The following is a 10,959-nucleotide window of genomic DNA, read 5'->3' on the forward strand; positions in this document are numbered from 1 at the left end:
GCATTTCTATTTCATTCAGTTATTTCAAAACTTATATACACTTATTTTTACAATAGTAAGCATCTTAATATGATTAATAAAGTACATTGTTATTGTGCAAAGAATATTATAAAGGATTACTTATTAAAGACAAAGGGCATGTTATAACTGGAATCTTACCAATTATTGAAATTCATATTTTGAGGGATTTCATTAAAAACGGGAACTAAATTAAGATTGAAGGACAAATTGAATCTTAAGAAGATTTTATGTCTATAGGTTGCGATTTGAATGTTTTCTATTTCTAAAATGTTACTGGAAAGAATTTAGGAATTCAAGTAAATAACTGTGGACGGAACAGGAATGAATTAAACAATAGAAGATATTTGTGAGAAAGAACAGTATATTTGTTTATAATTTAATTTTTTAAAAAATATAAAAAATTTACAAGGGAGGTTTATTGTTTCCGTTGTGGACCTAATTTCTATTCAATGAGTAAACTTTACTAAAAGGACGTTTTAATAAATGAATATAATTCTAACGCAACCTATAATATATTTTACAGTGGAAAGAACGAATTTGACAAAAGATGCTGGATTTGCCAAATGGATTGAGATGAAAATTGTATTACTCTTATCTATTCCCAAGATTAATTTTCACAAAAGGCCTTTAAAGTTCAAGCTTTTTTCTTCTACCGCTAATAGTTGCTAATATTTTTAAATACAGTACACTCCCGATTATCCGCGGAATTGGGTGGCGCGGCCACCGCGGATAACAAAAATCGCGGATAATCCGAAAAAAGCTAAAAACTGGTATAGCAAAAGAGAAAACAGTCATTCCAGCTTTGAAAAATCATTTTATGTACAATAAAACATAAAATAAACAGCAGGAAATGTTTAACTAACTCTAATATTTTAGTATATCACTCAAAACTAACCTAAAATGCATTTTGTTAATGAAAACAGAAAAGTGCTTTGTATTTACGAGAGGCGTCAAGGATACACAGAAAAATTAATACATATGTACTGTTTTAATACTGTAATTACAAAAGCATAACTGTAAAACTGCGCCTTTTTGAAAAAATCAGTCAAAAAAAAAAAAAAAAACTTTGTGCGGCAGGCGCGGATAATCCGCACCGCGGATAATCGGGAGTCTACTGTATTGCTAATATTAATAATTAAAAAATTACTAAGCATTATTCTAAGCAAAATTGAATTAGAAGAATAAATTTTCTTTTCGATAATATTTTTAATGGCATGAATACATTTGATTTCGAGAATCTATATATTAACTCATCTCACTTAAAATTATTAGAAGTGTGTGGAACTATACAGGACGAATATTTAGATAAAGATATTGTCAAGAAAGCTATTTGGATGGAAATTTGTAAATTCAATATTTTAGAAAAAAATACTTCTTTAACGCATTAGTTTTTATGAACAAGTGAAGTGAATTCTAATGTGAAAGGCATTTTTTTAATGTTTTGACCAATATCTGTCGGCCTGATAATGGGCATAAAATAATCAAAAGTCATATTAAGAATTATCTACCGCTATCTATTGGTTATGGAGTCTAGCGATTCAGACAAGATTTTTTTCCCAAATAAATTAATAGAAGTACGCGTGCAAATGAATCATTTTTATGTGATCGTAAACTCCATATCTTATTTGCATTTTGCTGAACTGCAGAAAAGATCGAGCTGAGGCCAGCAGTTTTCATTACGCAAGCTTGCATTTCATTTCGAACAGAAGCCGGATGTATTTATGATACTTCTATAAAATGCGTTGAAGAGCTTCATGAATAATAGAATAGAAAGTTTCCAATCGTTATGAATGTAATGGGATTGCAGTTTCATGTCCGCAATTCATTTTATTTTCGCTTTAAGGGGCAATTGGAAATTTTTTCTTTAAGCAGCTTTCTTCTTAATTTTGTATTTCGGAATGCATTTTTTCAATTTCTACTATTAACTCACACACTCTCTCTCTATAAATATTGTTCAAATTTTCAATCATTAATAAAATACTTTTTATTCAACCACTCAAGTTGAAATACAATTTTTTAAAACTTGTAGTGGATGACACTTGATGTTAATACAGTTTTTTTTAAATATTAAATCATTAATTAAATTAAATTAATTTTTAATACTTTAAATAGAATTTTAACAATTTGTAATGAAAACTGAAATCAATATGCAGTAGCTTCATTGGTAAAATGCAAGAATTTCGGTATTTTTCACGTGAAGATGAAGAATGTGAGTTCAGTTCTTGTGATGAGAAATTATAGACCACCATCAGCTTCATAAATTAGAAATGAAAAAAAAAAAAAAATAGTAAGCGACTTAATAGTAATAAACAAAAATAATAGTCCAACACCATATATAGAAAGGAAATTCGTTTTCTATTTTGCCATTAAATATTGTGATTCTGTCATATGTATATACATATTTATATTAATTGTAATTATTTAATAAAAAGTAACTAAAATAAAATTTTTCTTTGTAGACCGAATTAATTTTACTTAATTTACCGACTTAATTTTTTTTATATTACATGTTCTTTTTTTTGTTTTGTTAATAGATTACTATTGATTGATACGATTTTCATAAAAATTTTATTGTCAGTGAGCAGGGCCGGCCATCTGGAGGGGGGGAGGGATGCTATTCACCGGGAATGAGGAGGTCCCAACATAATCAAGAACTAAAATGACGTTTCCAAAGCAGCCATGTACTCTAGTATCCAAATGAATTGTACTCGTGATATTCCCCATTAGGATCAAATGTCATTCATTATCAGATATGCAAATTTTGAAGAGAAAAGTTTAATTATAAATGAGTCCTTTATATTGTTTATTGAAGAAACTGGTGAATGGGAAAAATTCCATTTTAGCGGTTTGAGATGCGCGACTTGGGACCCTGTGATTCGCAGTCCAGTAACATGACCAGGATACAAAAGCATATGCTCATGTAGTGCAGTTGTTAACTGGCTTATATGCTATTCACCACACCATTGAAAAGATTAAGTGAACTTTCTTTAGGTATTGTAGAAGAATGAATTGTAGCGGACAGGCATATTGGAATGGTTGCAACATGAATGGGAAATGTAAAGATGTGTACAACCTAGGATAATTGCTCTAAACTTTCACGCAATTTTTGTGCCTTGCCTATCACATTCTTTTAATTTATTAATTGGTTGTGCCGCTTCCAGCAGAATATATATTAATTTTTTTTCTTCTTTTTTTGATATTCCAACTTTTATATTGCTTTTTTTTCTGCATCTACAAAAATATGGGAGATTTCATAAAAACGTTTAAATATTAGTATTAAAACATTATACAGTACTCGTTGCGAAGCCAAAATAGATTAAACTATTTTAAGCAAAAACAACTGTTCTTGATTGACTTAATTTAATTTTGTCAATAGAATTAAAATTGAAATTTTCTTGAAAAACGAATTCGAAAAAGATTATATTCCGAATAGTTAGAGATGAAGTTAAATTAAATCCAGTAGAGGATAGATGCCATTTTTAGCACTGCAATTGATACTGTTATTGTACAGATACAAAATAGATTTATAATTATTTCAAACAAATCACTGATAAAAAAGCAACTATAAAAAAACTGTAGTAAAACAGGAATTAGAACAATGTTCCAAAAACCATTAGGAATGACGAATATTTTCAGAGTGGTTATTACGTAACCAATATCAAAAAGTCACAAATACAAGTGATCAATACTTTTCAAAGAGGGGTGTGATTCAAATCCTTGATACGATTTTACTGATGATATTTCGATTACAGGTTTTGGATCACGATAGAAACTAACAATCGATACGATATCACTGAAATTTGCCGAAACGGTGACGATACGATCTGTCCAATGGAAGCTCTCGAAAGAAATCTGTGATTGATTGAAAAGTGAACGGGCCGGTTATTGGAATTATCGTATCGTATCATTGAATTGCATATCACTGAAATTTATCAGAGCGGTGATTTCACCGGAAAGTGCGAAGTCACCACTCCACTTTACAGGAGTGACCGATATTCGTATTTGATGATGCACTATTCCATACAGATAATTTTGAATTGCTCGTGACATGATTGACTTTGATTACATGTTCTCTGTTTACTGCTGGCGCCATCTATTGGTAGAATATAGGACTAAAGTAAACATTTTAAAGAAATGACATATATTTTTAACTCATCTTTTCCAGAAAATGGTTCACTCTAATAAATAAATTAAATAAATAGTTTTGAGAAAAAAAAAAAATTTAAGAAGTAAGCTGAAACAGATAAATTAACTCAATCACACGTTAATTAAATTAGTAAATTAAGTATTAATTACAATTAATAAATTTTATATTTAATATTAAGTAATAATTTTTAATTAATAATATGATTGAAATAACAGATATTTGGAACGCATATTTAAAAATAACAATAGCAATATTATTTGTTATTCAAAAAATCGTGGATTATGCATCTCTGAAAACCATATCAAGTTTTATAACAAAGACAGAGACGAAAACCTAATCTAGAAAATTTGTTTGCTATGGGATTTGATTTTGAATGAAAGAGACGTAAATAACGCACAAGACATACTGCAGTACATACTAAATAATTATTATGATGAATGATTCCTAAATATATTAATTGTCTTAAAACTTTTCTTGACATTACAATTTACTATAGCAAGTGCTGTGCATTCCTTCAGCAAATTAAAATTAATAAAGAATTCTCTTCGGTCAAGCATGTATGCAGAACACTTAAATGCACTTGCTATACTACGCTTCGAAAAAGAAATTGCAAAAAATTCTAATTTCTCTGAAGTAATTAATAACAAATATAAAACCACGCATTAAGTAAATTGGCAATATAAATATATATTCGCGATTGTAATTTTTCTTCTACTTTTTTTGCTTTATTAAAAATTCAGGGTCCCAAATGGTTTTTTGCACTTAGGCAAAGAAGGCGGCTCTGTTTGTGGACACTTTGTATTGAAAATATTCTTCTACAAGGAAAATAAGATTAGAAAAAGGGAGGTTTGCATGACGGTGGGCAGTTTAGTTTAGTTATATTAAAATCCCGTTTCAAAGAAGATAGGTAAGCCTATTTTGGGCCGGACCTCGTCATTTTGAACCGCAGCCAGACACCTGAGCTGGAATCTCCTCTCCAAACTTCCACGCCACATCAGCGGGAGTACGTTCCACACCGACGAATTTAACGTTCACCAGACACGTTTACATGACGGTTCTTCGGTGGAATCAGATCTCGAACCTGAAACCCTCAGGTTTTGAAGCCAATATCTTATTACCAGGTCACCGTGGCCCTCGATGGTGGGCGGGACAAAGATAAAATTGTTCTCTTGATTTAGTCAACCCTCCCTTTCCTTGAAAATTAGCGGGATAAAATTTAGGATTATGGGATCGCTAAATTCATATATTATTATTATGTGAGAACATGATGTTGTTTTGGCTTAAGGGTTTTGAAGCCTCAAAAGGCGTAGGCAACAAATTGTTGAAGCCTCAAAATACGTAGACAACAAATTGGCGATTTATTTATTGGCGAAAATATAAAATTGATTTTTACATCATATAGAAGTTTAAAAAATAATCGTTTCAATGATACTAATCTTTTGATCTATAAATTAAATATATATATATTTTAATGAATTTTTAAAAATATAATTAAATCATATTTTTCAGCAATTAATTTCGCAGAAAATAAAAATAAAATTTAATCTGCACGAGCATCTCAAAAAATTAGCTTTTATTAACATGTTTACAGAAGCTCTGATTAAAAAATAAGTTATGTACTACTGCAAATTAAATCTAGAAAAATGTAATTTTCAGTACGTGATTGCATGAAATGAAATAAATAGGAAATGTGATATTTGATAGAAATGTGATAATAAATTGGCGATTTCTCGCTTTTGAGGCATCCGTTTTTCGCTTCTAGGGTTATTAGAAAATAATGCCGAAGGTTGTCACATTTGATGATTTATTGCCAACAAAAGTTACAACCTGATTTCCAAATTATTCATCCTCTGAATTCTTACAAATTGTCTTAATTAATTTAAGTCATTAATCAGTTTAAACTGGTTTGAAACAATCACGAGACTATCAGATTACGCGTGCGTCGATATTTAGAAAAACTTTTTTTTTTTTTCTTTTACATCTCAAAATTGGTCGAGCTCCAATACTTTGTTTGCCAGCTAGAAAAATTGAAAAGGAAAGTTTAAAAAAATTGTCATTATATATATGTAACGACATTTTAAAATCTAATTTAATCCAAATTAATTTCCTAAATTTTTGCCTCATTCAGCCCATGTCAAAGTCATTCTAAAATATTCTCTTATTTCCTGATCCTATTCCAATTTTTTTCTTTATAATCAATTCAACTGAAGCTTTGTATAAATGATCAGTTCCACGTGTAGAGTGAAAATGATCCCTCCGTTGCCCTTGTCAAAGGTCAACACGTGTATTGAATCGACACGTGGCGGAAATCTCATATTATATAAGATCAGGGATAAAATGTTCAGTTGGCCTTCATTCGTTCTTTTCACTTTGAGTTGTTCTGTGTTGTGTGTGTAATCTTCGCTCCTGCTTGTAAATAACGCGTGCTTCTCCAAAATAAATAAATAAATAACACACACACACACACACACACACACACACACACATATATATATATATATATATATATATATATATATAGAGAGAGAGAGAGAGAGAGGGCTAAAGACCGGTAGAGAAGTCTCGTGATTGTTTCAAACCGGTTTAAACGGGTTAATGACTTAAATTAATTAAGACATATAATGACTTAAAAATAATAATGTTCTCACATGATAACTTGAAATTTGTGATCGGAGATTTCATATTTAATTTGTTTACCTTTTTATTATTTTTTTTTTCTTCTGGTGGTACGAAGCAGGTTGAAGCAGTACGAGCTAAAGTTTCCTGATTCATAATATTCTCGCTTCATTTGGAATTATTGCTAATATTTTCAGCATTATTATTTTCTCGTGTATGGGTTATAAAGGAAATACTGTAAATACCAAAAAATTCAAACTCGATATTTGACAAATCTCTACGTTTCAAAGCTTCAAGAGTAAGAAAAACACATTTTTGGGTTTATGACTGTCTGTCTGTGAACACGATAATATTTTAAATGCTTTAAAGCAGAGGTCTAAAATTTGGTATATACAAGTATGGCCTTTTTCTTTCTTTTTGTTTTTTTTGTATTCGCATTGCGTTTTTTTTTTTAATTAATGGATCACTAGTAGTCACAATCCGATTTTAGAAATTAGTTTAGATGTAAGTGTTCTTAAGCATCACTGCAAGGAGACAGAACTTTTAAGGTAACGGTATAGTTACAACTTAAGTTATTACAAATCATAAATATTTTTTAAACTGATGAAGTATTCCGAGAATATGCACGATTGTTTCTGCCACAACTTTTGATAGTTGTTCTGTAACAATCATCTCTCTGAAATTGTTAATAGAAAATTATGCCAGTCTGTGAGCATTAGTTCAAGTAGTTTAATAAACGAGTTTAGATATGTAAATAATTTACTTTTTTGAAACGTCAATAATTATAATTTAATAACTGTTGGAACTGAAAAATCGCAAGTCAAGGATTAGAAGAACTCTGAGGACATTTCTGTCAGAAAAGAAATGGCCAGTTACAAATCCTTACGATGACCCTCACAAATCAATCAATACTGTAATAGTTTTTTTTTTTTTAATCGGTGATGTAAGTTTTTAAAAAATTTACAATATAGTAAAATTCCTATTTTTTGTTGCTTCTGTACAGTTGTAAAAAAAATGTTTTAAAAAATTATTTATATTTGGAAGAAAATTTCGTAATTTATTTGACTTAAAATCAATTCTCCATTATCGCAAATTCCTCGCAAAATGCCCTCATTAGATAAATTCATATTTATGTCCAAATAATTTTTATCATGCGACTTTGGTTTGTTTTATTTAATGCGGGGTACTTAAGTCAAAACAAGTTCAAAGGTTTTTCAGACACATAAAGTTTATTGACAAATGGACGACACAAACACAGATACATATACTTATAATAATCACACGGCTACGCCGAGATTACAATTTGTACTGAATATATTACGCGGCTCGGAGGCTGACGTCACAACACTGCCGCCTGGTGGTGGTTACATTTCGTTTCGCTTTACAACCCCCCCCCCCCGGGACTCAGAAAGAGTTTCAAATACATAAGAAACATTATTCAAGAGATCGAGTTTTTTAGGTGCTTTCACATATCTGTCACAGGAGGTGCATTTCTTATAATTACATCATCAGCAGGCGCTGATTTGTTTTGATTATGACACACATCATGAGAATTAGATTCCTCTCCAGTAGGCTCCTTATGAATAGATTGATTTGAATAAATTTCTGAAGGATAAATTCGCTATATAGGGCGTAAAACTATCCCATGTTGCGTTTTAAATTTAACTGTCCGAATTTTTCTATCACGCCTGGAATCAATTCAAAAATTTTCACCAAAACTCAAAACAAACGCTTTTTGTTATCATCACCTACTAAATTATTTCTCCAACTTGAGGATTACGCGAATGCTTTTCATTATGTTTTTGCACAAGTTGGCCAATGTATTCCTTTCTAAAACGCTGCCGTAGGTCTTTCAACAAGTTGTTGCGATATTGTTTTCTTCTGTTGAGACATTTCGAATTTAACTCTTCAATATCTTCAGTGTTTGAGCTTTTGTTTTCGATAATGAACATACTAGGAGTAAAAGGAATCAATTCTTCTGCATTTTCTGAAGCATAGGTTTACAGTCTACAATTGATGATGGATTCACAGTCACAAATTGTGGTATACCGTTCATCATATGCTAAATTAGATTTTCCTAAGGTGCGTTTTAACAGATCTTTTAGAGCGCGAACCAACCTTTCCCACCAGCCTTCCCACTAAGCAGCGGTAAGAGGAATAAATTTCCAAAATATTTTTAAAAATCTTGTTTCTTTTTTTTTTCTTTTTTTTTTTTTAAGAATTTTACTCCAATTCAATTTTGAGAGATCACTGGAAGCAGGGCCGCCACGTGGGTATTAGGCGCCTTTGTTCAAATTGAAATTTGACGCCCCTTTATGGGGTTCTGTTGCACTCTTATAAAGTGATGCAAATTATATGTGAAATACTCTTATAGTATTCAACGAACTGAAAAGCTTTAAAATTCTAATATTAAGACACGTTTGTCTTTTTTTTTTTTTTTTTTTACTATTTTATAAATTTAAAAAAATGATAAAACATTTTTTAAGTCAAATATAAAAATTAGAAAATATATTCAAATATTGATTCTCCAAGCTTTAGCAGCTACAAACGCTAGCTTCAATTACTTTATATTTAATTTATCCAAAATTTCGCTCACTATGGATATAATTGACAAGTCCGATAATCTCTCCTGCGCCATGGTAGATCGCATATAGTTTTTTATAATTTTAAGTTTTGAAAAACTTTTCTCCTGTAGCCACCGAAACTGGCAGGGTTAAAGATATACTTAAAGCCATTGCAATATTTGGAAATGTATCGGTAAGATTGTTTTCATAAATATAATTTAAAACATCAATAGGTGACATATCCTCTTTGGTAAAACATCGCAAAGATTTTATTTCTTCGAAACTACCTTGAAGTAATTGTAATGTTCTTTTAATTGACTGAATCTTTCAGTAATTGAGGAAATAGCAATGTCTAATATTATATTGTAAAATTCAATCTTAAATTTTTGTCTTAAATTGCTGATTGGTTCGTCGGTTTGTTCATCTTGAAATAGTTTCTTTCTAAACCTGTTTCGACTTTGTGGAAAATCAGTATCCACGCCCAAATCATCAGCAACGGTACTTGCATTGGCCATTGCATGTTCATACGCTTCATCTGATCTACGATTATTTAGTTCTGATATAAGATTTTGTAGATTTGTAAATCACATTTAGAATTTTGCATTATTTTATTTACCACATTTACTAAATTTAAAATATCGTGCCAGATGTTAATGGAACAAATGAATTTAAATGAGGAAACCTACTGAATCAAATTTTTTGCTTGAGTTCTTGATTCCATGTCTCTTGTTTGATCTTCTTGAGTATTTAGTAACGCTCTCAAAATTCCCTTCAAATCGTTTTTCAACGGTCTTAAAGCTTGAATTCTATTTTTCGATTTGGTGTAGGAGAGTGGCTTTAAAGTTAGATTTTCAACATACTGCTGCAAAATAGATCAATGTTTAACGGATAAAGAAAAGTAGTTGTAAAGCTCCTGCACTTTTCCGAAGAAATTAACTGTTTCGAAGGAAATTTTAGCTGCATCATTTAGAACTAAATTTAGAGAATAGGCAGAGCAGGAGATATAGAGTGCCCTCGAATTATTTTCAATAATTTTTTGTTGCAATCCTTTGTGCTTTCCTCTCATATTAGCATTATTATCGTAAGATTGGCCTCTTAAATCTGATAAATTTAGTTCTAACGGTTTTAAATGTCCATTTATGAATTCAAACAGACCCTGTCTAGTAGTTTTGGGATTTTAATCTACGTCGAAGGATTAAAATCATAAAAAAATGGTCTTCAATTTGGGCTTCATTGGTTTCCAAATTCTTATAAACAAATCGAATTACAACAGTCAACTGTTCGATATGACTGACATCAGGTGTAGTATCCAGAATTAGTGAGTAATATTTTGACGATTTAATCATATGTAATAAAAGCTTTTTAATTCCTTCTGAAATAATGCTTATATTTTCATTCTGAATTTGATCCCCTAAGTCAGGCGTGGTGAACCTTTATGGATCAATGTACGATTTTTTCTAAGAAATGTTTGATGAGATATAGACGTGCCATCAAATAATTTTGATTTGTGATTATTGGGAAGATAATAAAACTAAATACTAACAACTCAAAACTTTTCATTTACGACTAAATATATATTTTGCCCTTATAGTATTAAAGGTTTTAGTTATG

The sequence above is a fragment of the Argiope bruennichi genome, chromosome 10 (assembly GCF_947563725.1).
Source record: "Argiope bruennichi chromosome 10, qqArgBrue1.1, whole genome shotgun sequence".
In the NCBI taxonomy this organism is placed as follows: domain Eukaryota; kingdom Metazoa; phylum Arthropoda; class Arachnida; order Araneae; family Araneidae; genus Argiope; species Argiope bruennichi.